The 21,015-nt window shown below is 46.1% G+C and overlaps 1 protein-coding gene across 6 annotated transcripts in view; it reads left to right on the top strand.

The window, feature by feature from the left end:
- The window catches only part of LRRC71 (leucine rich repeat containing 71), a 669,208-nt gene that overhangs the window by 107,253 nt on the left and 540,940 nt on the right, over window positions 1-21,015 (top strand). The window contains exon 1 of one of the 6 annotated variants that reach the window (XM_086945317.1): window positions 5,607-5,668. The exons of 4 other annotated variants lie outside the window; for them this stretch is intronic. The gene's annotated coding sequence lies outside the window, so the exon portion shown is untranslated. Of the gene's footprint in view, window positions 1-5,606; window positions 5,669-21,015 lie in introns of those variants that run through there. One more of the 6 variants, XM_086945318.1, reaches the window with a different exon arrangement.

Raw genomic sequence — 21,015 nt, 5'->3', positions numbered from 1 at the left:
GTTGAGGGTGAGTGATGGTGAGGGTGAGTGAGGGTGAGGGATTGAGGGTGAGGGGTTGAGGGTGAGTGGGGGTGAGTGAGGGTGAGGGGTTGAGGGTGAGTGAGGGTGAGGGTTTGAGGGTGAGTGAGGGTGAGTGAGGATGAGGGGTTGAGGGTGGGTGAGGGTGAGTGAGGGTGAGTGAGGGTGAGTGAGGGTGAGTGAGGGTGAGGGTGAGTGAGGGTGAGCGAGGGTGAGGGTGAGTGAGGGTGAGGGGTTGAGGGTGAGGGTGAGTGAGGGTGAGTGATTGCGAGTGAGGGCAAGTGAGGGCGAGTGAGGGCGAGTGAGGGTGAGTGAGGGTGAGTGTGGGTGAGTGTGGGTGAGGGTGAGTGAGGGTGAGGGATTGAGGGTGAGGGGTTGAGGGTGAGTGGGGGTGAGTGAGGGTGAGGGTGAGGGGTTGAGGGTGAGTGAGGGTGAGGGGTTGAGGGTGAGTGAGGGTGAGTGAGGATGAGGGGTTGAGGGTGGGTGAGGGTGAGTGAGGGTGAGGGTGAGTGAGGGTGAGTGAGGGTGAGTGTGAGTGAAGGTGGGTGAGGGTGAGGGGTTGAGGGTGAGTGAGGGTGAGGGGTTGAGGGTGAGTGAGGGTGAGTGAGGATGAGGGGTTGAGGGTGGGTGAGGGTGAGTGAGGGTGAGTGAGGGTGAGTGTGAGTGAAGGTGGGTGAGGGTGAGGGGTTGAGGGTGAGTGAGGGTGAGGGGTTGAGGGTGAGTGAGGGTGAGGGGTTGAGGGTGAGTGAGGGTGAGGGGTTGAGGGTGAGTGAGGGTGAGTTAGGGTGAGGGGTTGAGGGTGGGTGAGGGTGAGTGAGGGTGAGGGTGAGTGAGGGTGAGGGTGAGTGAGGGTGAGGGTGAGTGAGGGTGAGGGTGAGTGAGGGTGAGGGTGAGTGAGGGTGATTGAGGGTGAGGGTGAGTGAGGGTGGGTGAGGGTGAGTGTGAGTGAAGGTGGGTGAGGGTGAGGGGTTGAGGGTGAGTGAGGGTGAGGGGTTGAGGGTGAGTGAGGGTGAGGGGTTGAGGGTGAGTGAGGGTGAGGGTGAGTGAGGGTGAGGGGTTGAGGGTGAATGAGGGTGAGGGGTTGAGGTGGGTGAGGGTGAGTGAGGGTGAGGGTGAGTGAGGGTGAGGGTGAGTGAGGGTGAGTGAGGGTGAGTGTGAGTGAGGGTGAGGGTGAGTGAGGGTGAGGGTGAGTGTGGGTGAGTGAGGGTGGGTGAGGGTGAGTGAGGGTGAGGGGTTGAGGGTGAGTGAGGGTGAGGGGTTGAGGGTGAGTGATGGTGAGGGTGAGGGTGAGTGAGGGTGAGGGATTGAGGGTGAGGGGTTGAGGGTGAGTGGGGGTGAGTGAGGGTGAGGGTGAGGGGTTGAGGGTGAGTGAGGGTGAGGGGTTGAGGGTGAGTGAGGGTGAGTGAGGATGAGGGGTTGAGGGTGGGTGAGGGTGAGTGAGGGTGAGGGTGAGTGAGGGTGAGTGAGGGTGAGTGAGGGTGAGGGTGAGTGAGGGTGAGGGGTTGAGGGTGAGGGTGAGTGAGGGTGAGTGAGGGCGAGTGAGGGCGAGTGAGGGCAAGTGAGGGCGAGTGAGGGCGAGTGAGGGTGAGTGAGGGTGAGTGTGGGTGAGTGTGGGTGAGGGTGAGTGAGGGTGAGGGATTGAGGGTGAGGGGTTGAGGGTGAGTGGGGGTGAGTGAGGGTGAGGGGTTGAGGGTGAGTAAGGGTGAGGGGTTGAGGGTGAGTGAGGGTGAGTGAGGATGAGGGGTTGAGGGTGGGTGAGGGTGAGTGAGGGTGAGGGTGAGTGAGGGTGAGTGAGGGTGAGTGAGGGTGAGTGTGAGTGAAGGTGGGTGAGGGTGAGGGGTTGAGGGTGAGTGAGGGTGAGGGGTTGAGGGTGAGTGAGGGTGAGTGAGGATGAGGGGTTGAGGGTGGGTGAGGGTGAGTGAGGGTGAGTGAGGGTGAGTGTGAGTGAAGGTGGGTGAGGGGTTGAGGGTGAGTGAGGGTGAGGGGTTGAGGGTGAGTGAGGGTGAGGGGTTGAGGGTGAGTGAGGGTGAGGGGTTGAGGGTGAGTGAGGGTGAGTTAGGGTGAGGGGTTGAGGGTGGGTGAGGGTGAGTGAGGGTGAGGGTGAGTGAGGGTGAGGGTGAGTGAGGGTGAGGGTGAGTGAGGGTGAGGGTGAGTGAGGGTGAGTGAGGGTGAGGGTGAGGGTGAGTGAGGGTGAGTGAGGGTGAGTGTGAGTGAAGGTGGGTGAGGGTGAGGGGTTGAGGGTGAGTGAGGGTGAGGGGTTGAGGGTGAGTGAGGGTGAGGGGTTGAGGGTGAGTGAGGGTGAGGGTGAGTGAGGGTGAGGGGTTGAGGGTGAGTGAGGGTGAGTTAGGGTGAGGGGTTGAGATGGGTGAGGGTGAGTGAGGGTGAGGGTGAGTGAGGGTGAGTGAGGGTGAGTGTGAGTGAAGGTGGGTGAGGGTGAGGGGTTGAGTGTGAGTGAGGGTGAGGGGTTGAGGGTGAGGGGTTGAGGGTGAGTGAGGGTGAGGGTGAGTGAGGGTGAGGGGTTGAGGGTGAGTGAGGGTGAGTTAGGGTGAGGGGTTGAGGGTGGGTGAGGGTGAGTGAGGGTGAGGGTGAGTGAGGGTGAGGGTGAGGGGTTGAGGGTGAGTGAGGATGAGTGAGAGTGAGGGTGAGTGAGGGGTTGAGGGTGAGGGGTTGAGGGTGAGTGACGGTGAGGGTGAGGGGTTGAGTGAGGGTGAGGGGTTGAGGGTGAGTGAGGGTGAGGGTGAGGGTGAGTGAGGGTGAGGGAGTGAGGGTGAGGGGTTGAGGGTGAGTGAGGGTGAGGGTGAGTGAGGGTGAGTGAGGGTGAGTGAGGGTGAGGGGTTGAGGGTGAGTGAGGGTGAGTGAGGGTGAGGGTGAGTGAGGGTGAGTGAGGGTGAGGGGTTGAGGGTGAGTGAGGGTGAGGGTGAGGGGTTGAGGGTGAGTGAGGGTGAGGGTGAGGGAGGGTGTAGGTTGCAGTACTGCGGAAGAGCGGTGCGCATTGATAGGTCACGAGACCTAAAGAGAGCCTCTAAGAATGAAAACAAGTGTCAGAATAGCCAGCCAAGTAAGAACTATCCACTCTAGAATGAGCTGTGCCTGTCAGCGATGTAGAACTGGCAGGCAATTACATGAGTAAGGTAACTTGACCGTGCTGCAGGTCGAAGAAATCGATAATGATTCTGTGGCTCAGGAACTCGTGACTGCCACTTGAAGAAATATGCTCCAGCTGCGAGGAGAAATAGATAAGATTATGTGGCCTAAGAACTCGTGACTGCCTTTGAAGAAATCTGAAAAACAGAGCTCCCGCTGTGTGCAGAACACCGCTCTGCACGGGTAAAAACTCAGTCCCAGAAGGAAGACAGCAGGTAGAACGTTCGCTGAGGCCCAACAGTTGAGCGCACACTAGGCGGGAGGCCGCCGAACGCTCTGGCAAGAGAGTTCCCGCTGAGAGGAATCACTGTGTGGAGATGTGAGCTGGGGGATGGGGCGGAGGGGTAAAAAAAAAAAAAGACGGAGGGAAGGCAGATAAGGGGAGGGGGGAGGAGAAATGTGACACGGCGGGCAGGGGAGGGGGCGGAGCGGGTAAAAAAATAAACAAACAAGACGGAGGGAAGAGAGAGAAGGGGAGGGGGGAGGAGAAATGCGACACGGCGGGCATGGGAGGGGGCGGAGCGGGTAAAACAAGATGGAGTGAAGAGAGATAAGGGGAGGGAGGGAACTGATGTGCACGCGCTTTTAAGCTCAATGCGCATGCGCATTGAGCTTAAAAGTCACGGGCACTGCAAGAAATCGCCACGATTCCTTGCAAGTTGGTTCAAGAGTGGATAAGCCCCCATAGTCTCGCAAGCTCGATGCGCATGCGCATCGACAGGCGAGACCTAAAAATGAGAATAGCGCTGATGATAACAATGGGACTAGTGCTGATGACAACAATGAGAATAGCGCTGATCATACCAATGGGACTAGTGTCCATGACAACTATGAGAATAGCACTGATGATACCAATGGGACTAGTGTCGATGCCAACAATGAGAATAGCACTGATGATAACAATGGGACTACTGCAGATGCCAATGGGACTAGTAATGATGCCAACAATGAGAAAAGCAGATGCCAATGGGACTAGTGTTGATGCCAACAATGAGAATAGCACTGATGATACCAATGGGACTAGTGCCGATGTCAACAATGGGAATAGCACTTATGATACCAATGGGACTAGTGTTGATGTCAAAGGGACTAGTGCCAATGTCAACAATGAGAATAGCCCTGATGATAACAATGGGACTAGTGCCGATGCCAACAATGAGAATACCAGTGATAACCATGGGACTAGTGCCCATGACAACAATGAGAATAGCGCTGATCATACCAATGGGACTAGTTCAACTCCACTCCAAACCAAAGCACATGGGTAAAAGACATACAAAACAACTTTTCTTTTCGGGGATTACATTCTGCAATTGGATATCGAAATGTATACGTATATTTCTACGGAAACGTTTAATAATTTTTGTTTTTTCATAATTGAAAATTAAACCCCTACATTTACTAATACTTTATTTAAAAACAAATTATAACAATAAACGTGTATTTCAATAAAAAACATTTACAGAAGATATCTGTTCTTATTGCTCTACTGTACTACTTACAAGTATACTTTATAACTTTCAGACATATATTGCATTGTAGGGGCATAACACTAAAAACATATATTAATACTGTTACATTTAATTGTTATCACTTAACTGCTGTTGCATTATTATTAGCAATGCCAATAGCTCAAACTTCAATAATGTAATTCCTATTGCATTGCAAATGCTTGTTTATTTTAATGCACATCACAGGAAAAACACGAGTCTGAAAGAAGGGTACTTGTAGCTTTAAATTGCTGAAACCAGAAAACTTTAGGTTAAAGATGACTGAAAGAAAATAAAGAATGAAAAGAACATGCATTGACAACGTAAAGTACTGGTTCACCAGCAACGGCACAAAATAGCATGTATTTTATGCGGATAAATATGCATATGATTAAGAAAGCGCCATCCATCACATTTGAAGACAACCACTGAATGATAATTTACCAAAGCAAAGTTGTTGAAAAATAGTTGAATAGACGAATGGATGAAGAGGGCTGATCAAAACCCCAAATTAATGATGTACTTATTTATGTATTTTGGTTTACGAATTGTTTTGATAATTACTATAGAATTCAGACATCATAAAAGTAGCCATCTTTAAAGACAAAAGTATAGCCTACTGATAAACGTAGTATCAAAACCAATACACTTCTGTCCGAAAATATTAAAAACGCTGTGCAGTTAAAAAAGGAGTAAAATCAAACACATGAAATCGAAAATAGATAATTACTCTTTAAAATAAGAAGACACTCGCTATTGAAGTTTTTCAATATAATTTGAAGCCCGTGTCGTACTTATTCGAGCTTTCATACTTCTGCCCTTTCACGTACATCTAAGACTTGACTGTCGGCTACACTCCAATATGGCTGCGCCCTTCCCCGTGAGTATTAGCCACGATTGTAACATGTCGGCACAAGCACTGTGCACACGGCCCTTCAACCTGATTGTTGCCCTGGTAACGGACGCCGCTGCAAAGCTGCCGAAGGAGCGGCGGTGGCGGAATAGGCAGAATCCTGGTGAGGAATCCCAGGGGCAGACGGAGGATGGAGAAGGACAGCGGGTGGGGATAGATCCGGGGCAAGGGGTGGCATATGTGTTTGAAGGGAGGCGGGAGGAGAGCGAAATACCTTGTACTTTTTAAAGATATCCTCTGAATTTAAATAGAATGCGATATTTTTATAATTTGGTTAGTGTTTCAATTATATGCGAGTGGTGCGGGGAGCATTGGAAACATCCCGTAAAACACTCTCATTGCAGCGCAGCACAGCACAAGGGCAGCGTTACTGACATGAGCGAGCAATGAATGCTCGACTAAGTTATGTCAGCAAAGCTTCCGGGGGTGTTCTCCTGCTGATTTGAGGCCCCTCTCTATGCTGTAGGTGTTTGCAGCCCTCCCTTCTCACCTACCGATTAAGGCGTCCCTTAGTAATCAACATACAAACAGCTTTACTAGGACATGCATGTATATGACAACTACTATTATTTAGCACATTTCTCCTCCATCTTTAGCATGTAAATAAACCAATGGGACTAAAAGGCATCGTCTGTGCTGTACTTCGAGGGTCAGTTTGAGTCCACAGTGGCAAGTGTGGTAGTCAGGCTTAAAAGAGGCGTGGCCGATGGAATTAAAGGTGTGGCTTAAAAATAAGCACGGTAAAAATCTGTGCTTAGATTAGTGTGCCGCCAAACTGGTATTTTGCTGCTTCTGTCATTGCATCCAGATATATAATACAAGTAACATCACACCTACAACAAGCCAGGAATATTGGCTTTGCTAATGGTTGTTGGTTGTGTAAGATAAATAAGCAACGCCTATGGCTTCGTTGTATAGAATATTGAAAATACTTCAGTTCTGAAATGATGAGACTGCGAAAAAATGAGCAAGAGTCTCTTAGAAGTTACCTCAAAGGCAGTGAACAGTGATACTGCTGCATAGTTAAGATTTTTATTTCCACTGGTGGTGAGAGCAAAAATAGAGAGCCCGATAGAGACCCATCTCAGGACCTGCTTTTAAGAACTGCCGGTGCTGAGCAACGGTAGGACCCGGCACACTTAAAGCCCTGGTGGTAGTGAAAACTGAATTCATTTATAAAGCGGGCTGCAGCTGCATCTGGTTACCTGTTACATTCCAGCTTGACCGTTTCTTAACCCCACCGTCCCACACCAATCCCCAATCTACCCCAGAGTGGGAAGAGGATGTGGTGTAACGGCCTAAGCTGCCGACCTTGGCGCTGGGTAACCAAGTTGGAGTTTCGGCACCGCCTCAACATCCTGTGTACTGGACAAATCGCTACATCTCCCCGTGCCTATCAAAAAAGAATGTGTAACGTAACTGGTGATCATGTAAAGCGCTCCAATACCTTCAGGTCGAGTTCCCAATATATAAAACAGCGAAAGTAAAAATAAGTAAGGTGCTGTAACTCATCTCTGCATTGCACCGGACACAATAAGAATATGCCTCAGCTTGCAAGGCGCATTACTGCAGAGGCGCAACTAGAGCCAAATTTCGGGGGGGGGGGGGGCTGAACCTTTAATCAGTAGGCAGAGTGGAGCTGCCCGGGCTCTTAGAAGGGGTGAAACAACTGCAAGGCCTAATTAACATTCCGGGCTGCCACACACGACGGGGGGGGGGGGGGGGGGGGGGGGGGTTGAAGCCCGGTGAGTTCAATTGGGTGTTGCGCGCCTGCATTACTGAATCCGTTTCAAATTCCTATTAGGAATTGGTAGAAGGGTGTTGAAATCAATAACCGCTGGTTAAACCACATGGAGGTCTATTTTCACAGGTCTAGTGCTGAATGAATGAATGCACACGTTCCCATCTAATCAAGGTACATTGGAAACACAAATGCATCTCATAAGTGTATGCTCCGTTAAACGCAACATTTCGGCAGTGCTATCATTATGTAACCATGGTTTACATATAATTTTGACTGAAATCAACCAGTCGGGTTCCCTGATATGGGCAAGAGTGAAGAGCCGAACAGGTTTTTATTGAGGAGGAAGTCGCCGAGCTCAGTAGCGTAACACAACATTATATTGTAATTGTATTTATATAGGGCTTACTAACCCTGATGAAGCATCACAACACTTATCGGCAAATAGCACAGTACTCCAGAGTCCAAAAAGGTTTAGTGGTGGATTAGTATAGGGACATATGAGCTAATTTGAGCAGTGGACATTCAAGTCTGTTAATTGAATAGGATAATAGAGAGATGGAGAGAGAAGAGTTTACAAAGTGTTATTTGGGAGATCACAGTAGTGGAATGAGGTTTGGGATAAGTAAAAGGCGAGATGGAGGAGGGAAGAGTCTCTAGAAATGGATTAGGGAGATAAAAGTGGTAAAATGAGGTTCGAGATGAGTCAAAGGAGGAATACAGGAGAGAATAATTTAGAAAGGGTTGTTTGGGAGCTCAAAGTAGCAGAATGAGTTTTGACATGAGTCAGAGAGTGGACGTAGAATATATATTGAGGTAGGTATAGGGTGAGACATAGAATTGTGCATTGGAGAGAGTCAAAGCTGTTTCTTCTTCCACAGCAGGTGTAAAGTAATAAATATATAGATACATAAGTACTTAGAGAGAGTATACATGTACAAGGAATATAATCTATCGAGATTTAAAGTCACATTTTATAAACTCAGACTTTCAATTTTTGCTGTAATTTAAGCTAATTTATTTTTGTGTTTTTTATTAAAAAAATTAAAAATTTGATATTTTCCTCAATATTCCAATATTGAAGCATTTGTAGATAAAAGAAAATATGATAATAATTATATATTGTGATAGATAAATAAAACAGAGACTCAAAAACATCTATTTAAATAATTTATATAAAAACTATGTAGTGACCTATATACATGTTAAGCATAGAATATTATAGCTATATATTTAACCATAAATAATATATACATTTGTTAAGTAGACCTAAGGATATCTATATAATTTAAAAAAAACGTAATTATTACACATGTTTGTGCAAAGAAATGCACATATCTTATGCTGGGGGTAATGAATTCCATAGTTTGGGTGCTTGAACAGAGAAAGATGTACCTACCACCTATGGATTTTTTCATGTATAGTGGGAGTTTGAGTCGAGGTGCCAATCTGGAGTGAAGGTTCCTTTGATGAATGTATTTGGTGATTTTATTCCTGATGAAAAGCTGTCCTGTTCCATGTATTGCTTTGTGGGTGATACAAAGCAGGTTGAAGGGGGATCTTCTGGGAACCAGTGACCAATGTGTGGCCCTCAAGGCAGGGGAGATGTAGGCTTGTTGGAGTAGTCTGGCAGCAGAGTTCTGATTCTGTTGCATTCGCTCCATAGTTGATAAAGATGATACATGGTAGAGGCTATTGGCAGAATCCACTTTTGACAGTACAAGAGAGATAGCAGTCTGGATTTTGTGTGAAAATCCCAGGCGGGAAGATGCATCACAGAAATGTCGTAGTAATAAAGGTTGATCTTGCTAGTTTCTCTACTTGGGCATTCATTGATAACTTGGAGTCCATGGTCATTCCAAGATTTCTTACTTCTTTAGATACTTTAGGAGGTGGTCCCAGATCGTCGGGCCAGGCACAGAGTGGGCCATCATTTGTCCAGTCACCACATGTGAGTATTTCAGTTTTGGAAGTATTCAGTTTAAGATGGCTCCATGTAATCTACTGATTAACAGATCTGAGACAACTGAAGATTTCAGAGTTTTCAGTGTCTTTGGGGCTTTCCAGATTAAGGATTATTTGTGTGTCATTTGCATAGTTATAGTGTGGGAGGTGAAATTCATTAATCGTTGCTGGTAATGACTTTATGTAGATGTTGAAAAGCATGGATGAGATGATAGAGCCTTGAGGGACACTTGCTTTTGTGGAGTACGGTTTAGATGAGAAAGGGCAAGTAAGGATGCCATTTGTTTTTTTTTAAGGTAGGATGTGATCTAGTAGAGTGCACTACCCTCTATCCCGGCTTTGTAGAATCTTTGTATTAGAGTGTCATGGTCAACTGAGTCAAATGATGGGCCCCCTGCAGAATGTTAAGAGAGGCACCTGAGTCTTCCATATCTCACAGATCTTCATTAGCTGTGTACTGAATGGGGCTCCCTTGAACCGCAGGGGCCTGTGTTATGCTCCGGGCTGCACCATAAAAGTGGATAGTTGAAGTGGATTTAAAAAGTTGATTTTGAGATTTTTTTCTGAAAGCCAAGCAGTTGGGTGCACTGCATATGGACAAGAGTGAAGCGGGTCCCCACTGATGAGAGCCAGCAACTAAGTACTTCTAGAATGAATAGTTTCATCTCCCTTAATTATACAGTACATTCCTCCCTGTAAGATATTCCTTAAGAAAAACCTGATTGATTAAATGATTGTTTTAACATAACTTATGTGTACACCTTGCCCCATATGTAAAGTTGGGTAACATCCAATGGGTAGAGTATAGCTACATATTAATCATAACTTAATTAATAGAATAAGGAACACCAATATCTTGTTTTGTAGTTTTGTTTTTACATTCACAAGGAGATTGTGTTATCTTAGTGGAATTGTGTGTTAGAACGGTGGTATTTTATTTTCCTGTGGATGTGAGAAACCATAGACATGTGTGATTTGAAGGGAAGCCATTGTAAATGTTTGCACTTGTGCATGCTAAATGTAAATCAGACTGCAGCATTTTGAGCTTGTTGTAGTCTACATATTTGATAAGAAGATGGATATCTGTATAATAATTATAATAATACTGAGAATAATAAAGCAGATTTGTAGTTCAAGTTCAAGTTCAGTAATTTGTATAGCGCACTACTCACCCAGAGGGTCTCAAGGCGCTTGAGTGAGGGTGGGTGCATTATTTCTCGAATAGCCAGTTTTTTAGCTGTTTTCTGAAGGAGAGGAGGTTCTATGTGAGGCGGAGGTGAGTGGGGAGAGAATTCCAGGTTTTGGCCGCTAAGTAGGAGAAAGATCTTCCTCCCATGGTGGATCTATTGATGCGCGGGATAGTGGCGAGGGCTTGATTGGATGAGCGTAGTTGGTGGGTGGGTGTGTAGAAGGACAGTCGTTTGCTAAGGCATTCGGGTCCTAGGTCGTAGAGGGCCTTGTGTGCGTGGGTTAGGAGACGGAACGTTATTCTTTTGTTGATGGGAAGCCAGTGGAGATCTTTCAGGTGATCGGAAATGTGAGCTTGACGGGGGATGTCCAGTATGAGTCTGGCTGAGGCGTTTTGGATGCGTTGGAGTTTTTTCTGTAGTTTGGCTGTGGTTCCGGCGTAGAGGGTGTTTCCATAATCTAGTCGGCTAGTAACTAGTGCGTGGGTGACTGTCTTTCTTGTATTGGTGGGGATCCAGCGGAAGATTTTTTTGAGCATGCGTAGGATGTTGAAGCAAGATGATGAAACGGCGTTGACTTGTCTGGTCATCGATAGGGAGGAGTCTAGGATGAAGCCCAGGTTACGTGCGTGATCTGAGGGTATGGGTGCTGTGCCCAGAGCCGGTGGCCACCATGAGTTGTCCCATGCAGAGGGGGATGATCCTAAGATGAGGACTTCCGTTTTGTCCGAGTTAAGTTTTAAACGACTGTTCTTCATCCATTCGGCTACTTCTTTCATTCCTTCGTGTAGATTGGTTTTGGCGGTGTTAGGGTCTTTGGTGAGGGAGAGGATCAGCTGGGTGTCGTCAGCGTAGGAGATGATGTTGAGGTTGTGTTGTCGCGCGATGGATGCGAGGGGACTCATGTACACGTTGAAGAGGGTGGGACTGAGTGATGATCCTTGTGGTACGCCGCAGATGACTTCGGTTGCCTCTGATTTAAATGGGGGGAGGCGTACTCTCTGAGTTCTTCCGGCGAGGAATCAGATGATCCAGTCTAACGCTTTTCCTTGTAGTCCGACGTTGCTGAGGCGTTGTATGAGGGTTTTATGACAGACTGTGTCGAAGGCGGCGGAGAGGTCAAGTAGGATGAGCGCAACTGTTTCTCTGTTGTCCAGTAGTGTTCGGATGTCGTCTGTAGCAGCGATGAGGGCGGTTTCGGTGCTGTGTTTGGCTCGGAAGTCGGACTGTGAGGGGTCAAGTGAATTGTTGGATTCAAGGAAGGTGGCGAGCTGACTATTGACGGCTTTCTCGATGACTTTGGCCGGGAAGGGGAGGAGTGAGATGGGGCGGTAGTTCTTAAGTTCAGATGGGTCCGCTGTGGGTTTCTTCAGAAGGGCGGTGAGTTCGGCATGTTTCCATCTTTCTGGGAAGGTAGCGGAGTTGAAGGAGCAGTTGATGACATCGCGAAGATGGGGTGCGATGATGGAGTCTGCTTTGTTGAAAATGTGGTGGGGACATGGGTCGGTTGGCGATCCTGAGTGGATGGAGTTCATCAGGTGGATGGTGTCTTCAGTCGAGATTGGGTTCCAGGTGCAGAGGTTGTGAGAGTGCTGTTTTGGTTCGGAGGTGGGTGGAATGGGATGTTCTTCGGACATGTTTCCAAAGCTGTTATGAATGTCGGCGATTTTGTTGTGGAAGAAAGAGGATAGAGAGTTGCAGAGGTCTTGTGAGGGAGTGATGTCGTTGGGGCCGGCGGTGGGGTTGGTAAATTCTCTGACGATGTTGAATAATTCTTTACTGTTGTGGGTATTGTTGTCGAGTCGACCCTTGAATGCTGATTTCTTGGTGGATCGGATCAATTGGTGGTGTTTGCGGGTGGCGTCCTTGAAGGTGGTCAGGTTGTAAGTGGTTGGTTTTTTTCTCCAGATTTTCTCGAGGGTACGACATAACTTCTTGGATTTTTTAAGGTCATCGTTGAACCAGGGGGTCTTTTTGCTATCTTGTTTGATGTGGTGGTTTTTCAAGGGCGCTAATTTGTCAGCGCTGTGGGTGATCCATTGTGTGAGTTTGGTGGCAGCTTGGTTTGGGTCCGATGATGTGTCGGGGGGGGGTTTCGTTAAGCGATGTGAAGAGTTGGTCGGTGGTGATTTTGTTCCAGTTTCTTCGAGAAATTGGTTGTGGTGGGATGTGGGTCGTGGTCTTTTTGTAGCTGAAGTGAACGCAGCTGTGGTCCGTCCAATGGAGAGCTGTGGTGTGATCGAAGGAGATGTGTTTGCTGGAGGTGAAGATAGGGTCGAGCGTGTGTCCGGCTAAGTGTGTGGGGGTGTCAACAAGTTGTTTCAGTCCGAGATTGGCCAGGTTGTCCAGAAGGGTGGTGGTGTTGTTGTCATTATTCTTTTCCAGGTGGAAGTTGAGGTCTCCCAGTAGAATGTAGTTCTCGGAGGTGAGGGCATGTGGGCTGATGAAGTCAGTGATGTCTTCATTAAATTGTGTGCGGGTTCCTGGTGGTCTGTAGATGAGGGTGTCTCTAAGTGTGGTCCTGGGGTCGGTGTGGATCTGGAAGTGAAGGTATTCGGCGGTCGCGAGTTCATCGTCGGAACTGGTCGTGATTCGGATGGTGTTCTTGTGGGCGATGGCGATGCCTCCTCCTGTTTGGTTGGAGCGGTCTTTTCGGATGATCTTGTAAGCGTTCGGGATGGCTATGGCGATGTCGGGCGCTGATGATGCGTTCATCCATGTTTCTGTAAGGAAGGCGACGTCTGGTGATGTGGTGTCGAGTAGGTCCCAGAGTTCAGTGGCGTGTTTGTGGACCGAGCGGGTGTTCAGCAGGATGCACTTCACGTGGTTAGGGTCGGAGCTGTGTTTGGAGGAGGAGGATTTGGTGTGGGTCCTGATGCAGGCGAACTTGCATGAGTGGCATGCGAATGGTCCGTGGGTGTGTCCTGGGGTAGTGACGCAGCATTGTGGGGCGCGTCCGGGGTTAAGGGCAAGGAGAGTTGCGGCGTCATACGTTAAGCGAGTGGAGAGGGTATTGCGAGGACCAGGGGGTCTGGCTCTGGGCGCGGTCCAGGCACGGACGGGCGTAGACGGGCTTACCTTTGGCGCACCTTCGGCGCACATGGGGCGCGACCGCTGCGCGTGGCCGCTGCGCGGGAAAGCATCTGTCATATATGGATGGTGGAGGGGGCAGGGCGAGGGAGGAGCAGCTGGGAGGCTTTAGCGGGGCAGGGAGGCTGGCCACGAGGCACAACAAACAAAATGGCAGAGAAAACAAACCTGAAGCAGGACGATATTGGGGCACACAGATGAATGGTGCTATGGGCGGAGGTACCAGCACAATCAGTCAATAATACTTATTTTACACTCTAGCAATGCGAGCGCCTGAAATTACATGTGAGCACAGTCTGAGCCAAAGCGGACAATAGCAGGCACTGGAACTTAGCGTATAATGTTTACAAGCGCTATTACTAATTATAGAGCTAAACATTCGGAGCTACGATACCCAAGCAGCAATATGTGGAAAGGCAAGCAGTTAGACCCAAGCGCTGCGAAGTCCAGGCAGAGAGCGTGGGGGAGCGACCTCTTCACACGGAGTCAAAGAGCGCATGGCTATTTCATTGAGGTGTCCTAGCGCTAGGATTGCACTAAAACCAAAACTACTCATATGAGTGGTTTATCACATAGGGGGAATAGGCAAGTTTTTAACTGTTTCCTAAAGGATACTTCAGACGATGCCTGCCAGATTTTTAAAGGCAAAGTGTTCCCGATCTTAGGAGCAAGATATCTGAAAATGCTGCCTCCAATTCTGAGTTTATGAAATTGTGAGACCAGGACTAACCTAGCATCAGATGATCTTAAATTCCTAACCAGAACATAAGGTTTAATCAATGAGGGAACATACTATGGCCAACATTTGACAGAGCCTTGTAGCAATAGCACAGAGTTTTAAAGACAATTTGCTTTTTAACTGGGAGTCAGTTGAGTTCTCCCAAACCGCCCCACTGGAGGCGTGTCTAGGAAGTTTAAGCAACAGCTGTGCAGTACAATTTTGGATGTGCTGTAGTCTATTGAGTCTCCTTTGTGAGAGCCCAAGATAAAGGGTGTTAGAATAACCCAGCCTAGAAATGGCCATGGTCTGAATGACAGTTTTCTGGGCCAATGAGGTAAAAATCCCAGAATCTTCTTAAGTACTTTTAATATCTAAAAAAAACATTTTCCAGCTAAAAGATTACTTGGTGGTCAAACAACAATTTATGATCTAGCCAGATGGCAATATTTTTAACTCTTTGTTTTAGTGACGGTAAAGGACCCAGGCTATCAGGCCACCGTGTGGTGGACCAAATGTCAGGCTGGTTGCCTAAGATCAAAACCTTGGTCTTCTAGCCATTTCACATTTGGCAATTATTGCTTATCCAGTTTTCTACTTCCAGAAGACACAGATGCAACTGGAAGGCAGTAATGCCTTTCCTACATCCAGGTGGGAGTTTAATAACTACCAATGGGTGAAGTGCAAGTGGAATGAAGGAAGGCACCTTTTTGAGATATTTTATTTGCTGAAATGTGGATTTGACAACTGCCTTTAGGTTTGCAAGCCGAACTTTGAATCTCTTATTTCATTCTGACTTCGGTGATAGTCAGTTTATGTCCTTCATTATAGGAACAACTAGTCAAATGTCTTTGTAGAGGCCAAAAACCGTTGAATGGATGAGTAAATAGGTCCATTTAGGCTCAGGTCTATATCTTTAATGGCACCAATGTTTTCAATGTTGCTTTTCATGGGAAGCGTTCCTCAGGAAAAAGTTTTCGGGGTAGCTAGGGTAAATTGTTTTTTAGCAATTGAGGTGCCTCAGCAGCAGGATTTCTGTCACTGAGCCATTGATTTTTAGATTGTTGTGGACCTCATGATCCAATCGTTTAGAGGCTGTTTGTGATATTTGCGAATTGATTGCTGGTTCCTTTGTTTAGTAATTAGATGACCATTTTGGAACCATAACCCCTTCTAAGCTCATGACGGCCCCCAGCCATCATGAGTCACGGTGGGTGTGTGCTCACGACGGCCGGGAGCCGTCCGATTCCCGCCCACTATGTAAATTGCCCGCACAGTGCGAAAATTTGTGGCGCATGCAAGGGGTTAAGAGTGGAAGAGGAGGTTGGTGGTCTTAGCAGATCCGTAAGTAGTTTTATATCAATATTAAAAAAGAGTGGAGAAGAGAATGCAGAAGTCCTTTTGAAATGCCACCTGAAAGGCTGAATTACTACTTCTTCTAGAATGACACCCGGAAACATCCTGTTGGGAAGGATTCAAACCTTTCCAATAGTGGTTTCATTAACATCGTCTTGGGAAAGTGAAAGGTCTTCTCAGAAACATTGTTTGTGATACAACTGTCTCTCTTGTGTTGGGAGGTTTTTCTTTCATTTTGGTGTGTTGAACAATATCTTGCTTTTTTGTGTCAATGGGAGAGAGGTATGATCACAAACCCTTTGATCCCTATTCTGCTGGTTTTACACATATTCTGAGATGCTAGACCGGCACACAAGAGGCAGGGAGGGAAAGCAATTGGGTGGGGGTATGAGGCAGGGGAAGCAATTGGGGGGAGGTAGCAGGCTCTATGCCCACAGGACATGCTGAAAAATCAAAGGTTTGTATTTTTGTGAATTCCCCTTGGCGAGCCAAGAAGTTCCCATGTGAGGAACACACTTTGTTAGCTAACCTGCTGGAACAAGCCCTCCTCTTTCTAGCAACATACATAGTTTTATGTCATCTGCACAGAAGTGTAGTTCATCCTGTTTTGTGACATCTGCTAATTGTATTGTGTTGTATTGACGTTTATAAAGCGCTATCCCACCCATTAAAAATTAAAAGTGCCGTTCGGATGGAAGAGTATGCAGCTACCCCATTTGTTATTCATAAAGTACTGTTTTTGGAGTGGTCTATGTGGGAGTATTTTTGGAGTTGTGTATGAGGTTTGGATGTGTGTACCAATAAATAAATTGTAGCTGTGGTAAAGTGTAGTGTGTAGTAGGGAAATTTGTAAGCTGCACTTGCTTATACATAACTTGGTTACCTTATCAAGTTCACGTCAAGAGAACAGGGGTAGGTTCACCAGGGATATGCAGCAGTACTTCCCTAAGACCACTATAAACACCACAGTAAGTAGTGCTGATGAAACCCAAGGATATTTCAAATGTCATAATAGAGGGTCTATAGTGTCTCCCAGTAGTGGATATGGCACTACCCAAAGATAACCACAGACACCACTCTAGTTGTCCTGAAAGATTCATTTATCAGTGGAGAATATGCAACCAAGTGATCAAACTAGAGACACAAATAGTTGGGTAAAGTTGTCAACCTTGAAGTGGAGATGGCTAATCATGGATCCATAAGGTACTAAGGAAATACATCTCAGAGGTCCACCTATGGCTGGAGATGGTGCAAAAATTCCTTTGCTACCAGAGATCATTGCCTCCATTGGTGGCCATCACGTTTTTAATTGGACAAGCACACTCGCCAAATAAACCCCTTCTTTGAGAATTACTTAGTATATATTTAAATCACTACTCACTACTCACATCTACAATTCCTTCAGTCTCACCCAGAGCCCTTCACCTGCACTTCACAGATGGCACCGGGACAAAAGATCTCCAATAAAGACCCCTGTTGAGGATGCCAGTTGGGCATTGCAACACCCGCCCGATGAGGAGCTAACCCGATGATGAAGCATGACACCCAATTGGGTGTGTGAGGGCCCTAGTTCCTAAAAGGAACCATCTCCCTGCCTTTGGTTCCTATATATCACACCTGATACCTCTCTCCTTAAGAACTGCATACCATAAGTTGTTACAATTTATTTTGGAGCATGTATACTGGACCTTAATGCGCTCCTGGTACCCCCTCTTTTTGTGGAGATGGCGCAACCTTGTGCTAAAATCAGAGACAGCAAAATAGTGGGTCTAAGGGTCCACTCCGAATTAAAGACAGTGCAATAAAAGAATAACCACATACTTCAAAGTAGTGGATCTCTTCACCGCAACCATCACAAGCACAACACAATATCAGAGCTAAATAGTTGGCAAAGTGCTGCCAAATCAGCAGTACTGCCATTCACCATATTAACATTCACAGATACACAGTAGAAACACTCAACTAAAAGAAGCATAAACATAACACACTCTCATGCCCCCTTTCGAAGAAATCTTGCTAAACAAAAGCCAAGAAAAATTTTGGTAAACTTCTTAACCTACACTGTAAAGGAGCAGATTCTCCTATTAGCATTGAAAGAAAAACAATTGCATTCAACAGCTCTAACCCGTTTCATTTTCAAATAAGGTCTGATATCTCTCATGTGACTGCCACTAGACAGTGGGAGCTGGGGAAAAGACTGGATGAATTGAATGGTTTGGGGGTCAAGACACAACTAAAGTTCCCGGCTCATTTACGGGTAATGTGGAATAATCACATGCATTTGGTAAAAACAGGGGAAGAGGCTGATGATTTAATTTCAAGATTCAGGGAATAACAGGGTACAAAAGGCAAGGAGTAGGTGGTGAGAGGTGTACAGGTTGAGGACAGAAGTTCTTCTTTTTCTCTGATCTTGGTATTAGTTTCTCTCTACTTGTAGTTAGGTCTTCCCTATTATATATTGATATATAGGACTTAATATGCTTGATTGGTGACATGTGGTAAGATCGTAACATAAAGACCGATGAATGACAGAACACTATAAAATTAATTGAAATGAAAACTGTATCCAGGAGAGGGAGCCGAGCCAAATAGGCTCGCCTATTGGAAGGGAGGGTTCCTCATGGGGGGGGGGGGGGGGGGGGGTAGGGCACAGGGGGAGTTCGTGTGGGGAGGGGAGAAAGGGGGGCACTGGGGGGGAGCATAGGGATAAAATTCAAAAAAATACTCATCTTACTAGAGTTAAGGATTTAAGCCTGTTTTGGAATAGAAAGAGCGATGGGAGAACAGAGTATAGGGAATAAACAAACCATTTTTATCACTTGGAATGTGAATAGAATGCGGTGTCCTCGTAGACAGAGACTTATTCTAAAACAATTAGAAATATCAAGTGCTCAGATCTTTCTACTTCAGGAGACCCATTTGAGTGCAGTTGAAAGTCGATCTACATTCTCTAAGGTCAAATGGATAAAAGACTTAGAGGTTTCACAGCAGACAACACATAATAGAGGAGTAGCTATATTAGTGAAACGGGGCACCTCGGTAACAATTAGGGGGGTACATACAGACTCCTCTGGAAGATGGATCGTTGTTAAAATGTTGTTAAATAGCATCGAGGTTGTATGTGCTTCTTTCTACGGTCCTAATGTGGATGATCCATCTTATCTATTGAAACTACAATCCATATTGATGTTAGAGGCACTACCTTATATCTTGGGAGGGGACTTTAATGTACTACTAGACCCCATCAAAGATAGGTCTAATTTCAGTAAATACGTAGGGGCACCAAAGATACGGCATGCATTACGCAATATGATCCACGATCTAGATTTGGAGGACGTATGAAGAGCTAAGCATTGTTCATTACAGGGACATACATTTTATAGTAAGAGGTCTAAACATGCCTCTAGGATAGATTATATGTTTACAGATAGGCATTCAATTAATGACATCAAGAAGGTAGAAGTGATGCCTAGCCTCTTTTCAGATCATGCTCCTATACAGTTAGTGTTTGTGAAAGGTGCAATATAGACGCAGTCTAGGTGGACATTAAAGAGAGTTATTCTGTCTAGTCCAGAGACTATACAATCGATCCAAGCATTTACCTCAGATTTTTTTTACATTTAACATGGGGTCTACCACTCCTGATAATGTTTGGGATTCTTATAAGGCAGGGCTTAGAGGGAAGCTCCATGCATTAGTTTGTGCTACGAACAAAATGGAAGTGAGGGAACTAAGGGAAATGGAGAAAAGAATAGGTCAGCTAGAGCAAGATAGGATCAATGTGCACAGTAGTGAGTATGAAAGACTTCTTCAGATCGAAAGGGATTTAGAATCAGTTAAGCAATTGTATAGAGGGCGCTTAGATGCTAAGTGCAAAGCCCAGTGGGATGTAAGTAGGATGGATAATTTTGAATATGGGGAAAAGGCAGGAGCATTACTAGCATGGAAATCAAGATCTGACCGTGCTAGGAATGATATTAAGGAGTTAATAATCAATAATGATGGGGTTACATCAAGGAATATTGATGATATGCAAAGTTGCCTTCTTTCTCTATTTTCAAATTTGTATAAAGATGAGGTAAAGCCGCCCATCGAAGCTATACGTACTTGGCTGAGTAATAAGAATCTGCCAAAATTGTCTGAGGAGGGAAGAAACAGTTTGGATGCCCCCATAACTGTAGAAGAAATATTAGTACAGATTAAGAAGTTAAAAAACAAAAAAGCTGCCGGGACCGATGCACTTTCTAATGAGATGTATAAATACCTATCAGACGATCTATGTTCAATATTAGAAATTATTTTCAACTCAATCTACTCACTTACTGAATTCCAAATTCATGGAAGGAAGCTATAATAGTCTTGATTTTGAAGCCTGGGAAGGATCCCAAAAAAGCGGAGTCTTATAGACCAATCTCCCTGCTAAATACAGATTATAAAATCTTTATGGGCATTTTGGCAGGGAGATTGGCCAAATTAACATCTAAATTAATACATGAAGATCAGAAGGGCTTTGTGGCTGGTAGACACATTGAAGATCAAATTCACCTTCTGCTGGGAAACATCAACCTTGCAGTGGGAAAATCTGAACCCTTGGCAGTGGTAGCCCTGGACGCAGCCAAGGCGTTTGACAAAGTTTGTTGGAAATATCTTTGGGAAGTCCTAGAGGTAATGGGGTTTGGGCCACTATTTATAAATACGCTTAAAAGCTGCTATAGAGGTGCCTCTGCCAGGATCCTTCTAAATGGAGCATTAACATCAGCGTTTCACATTCAGCAGGGGACCAGACAAGGGTGCCCCATCTCCCCGTTGATGTTCAATTTATACATTGAACCTTTGGCCCAGGCTATTAGGCTCGACACTGTTATAACACCCTTTCAGACTGGCAGTATAGCTCCGAGTTGGCCCTCTATGCGAATGATCTAGTTCTATACACAAGTGACCCAGTAACAGCTATCCCTCGTATTGAGGAATTGACAGCAGAGTTCGGTGCATTGTCTGGGTATATGGCGAATAGATCGAAAACCGAAGTCATGTGCTGGAACATAGATCATTGGCTAGGAGAGGAGAGTGTGGAGTTCAGGTACCTGGGGATCTACATTGTGAGGGAATTAGATCGGATTCCCAAGTTAAATCTGGATAGAACTACTAAAGAAATAGACCGTCTGTTCAGTAGATGGAGAAACCTCCCATTGACAATCTATGGGAAAGTGAATTTGGTCAAAATGGTTATTCTGCCCAAGCTTTGGAGGTATGGTACAGAGTAAGGGTAGTTTGTGGGATTGGATACTTTTCAGCCTCATCTCCAATTTGGGACTCGCCTGCTACCCCCGACTGTTTAAATGATGTTCTGGCCATGCCCATAAAAAGAGCCGGAATTTTGAGGTGGAATGAGT

Source organism: Lissotriton vulgaris, chromosome 12 (genome assembly GCF_964263255.1).
Source record: "Lissotriton vulgaris chromosome 12, aLisVul1.2, whole genome shotgun sequence".
Lineage (NCBI taxonomy): Eukaryota > Metazoa > Chordata > Amphibia > Caudata > Salamandridae > Lissotriton > Lissotriton vulgaris.
This window is presented reverse-complemented; position numbering and strand designations above follow the sequence as displayed.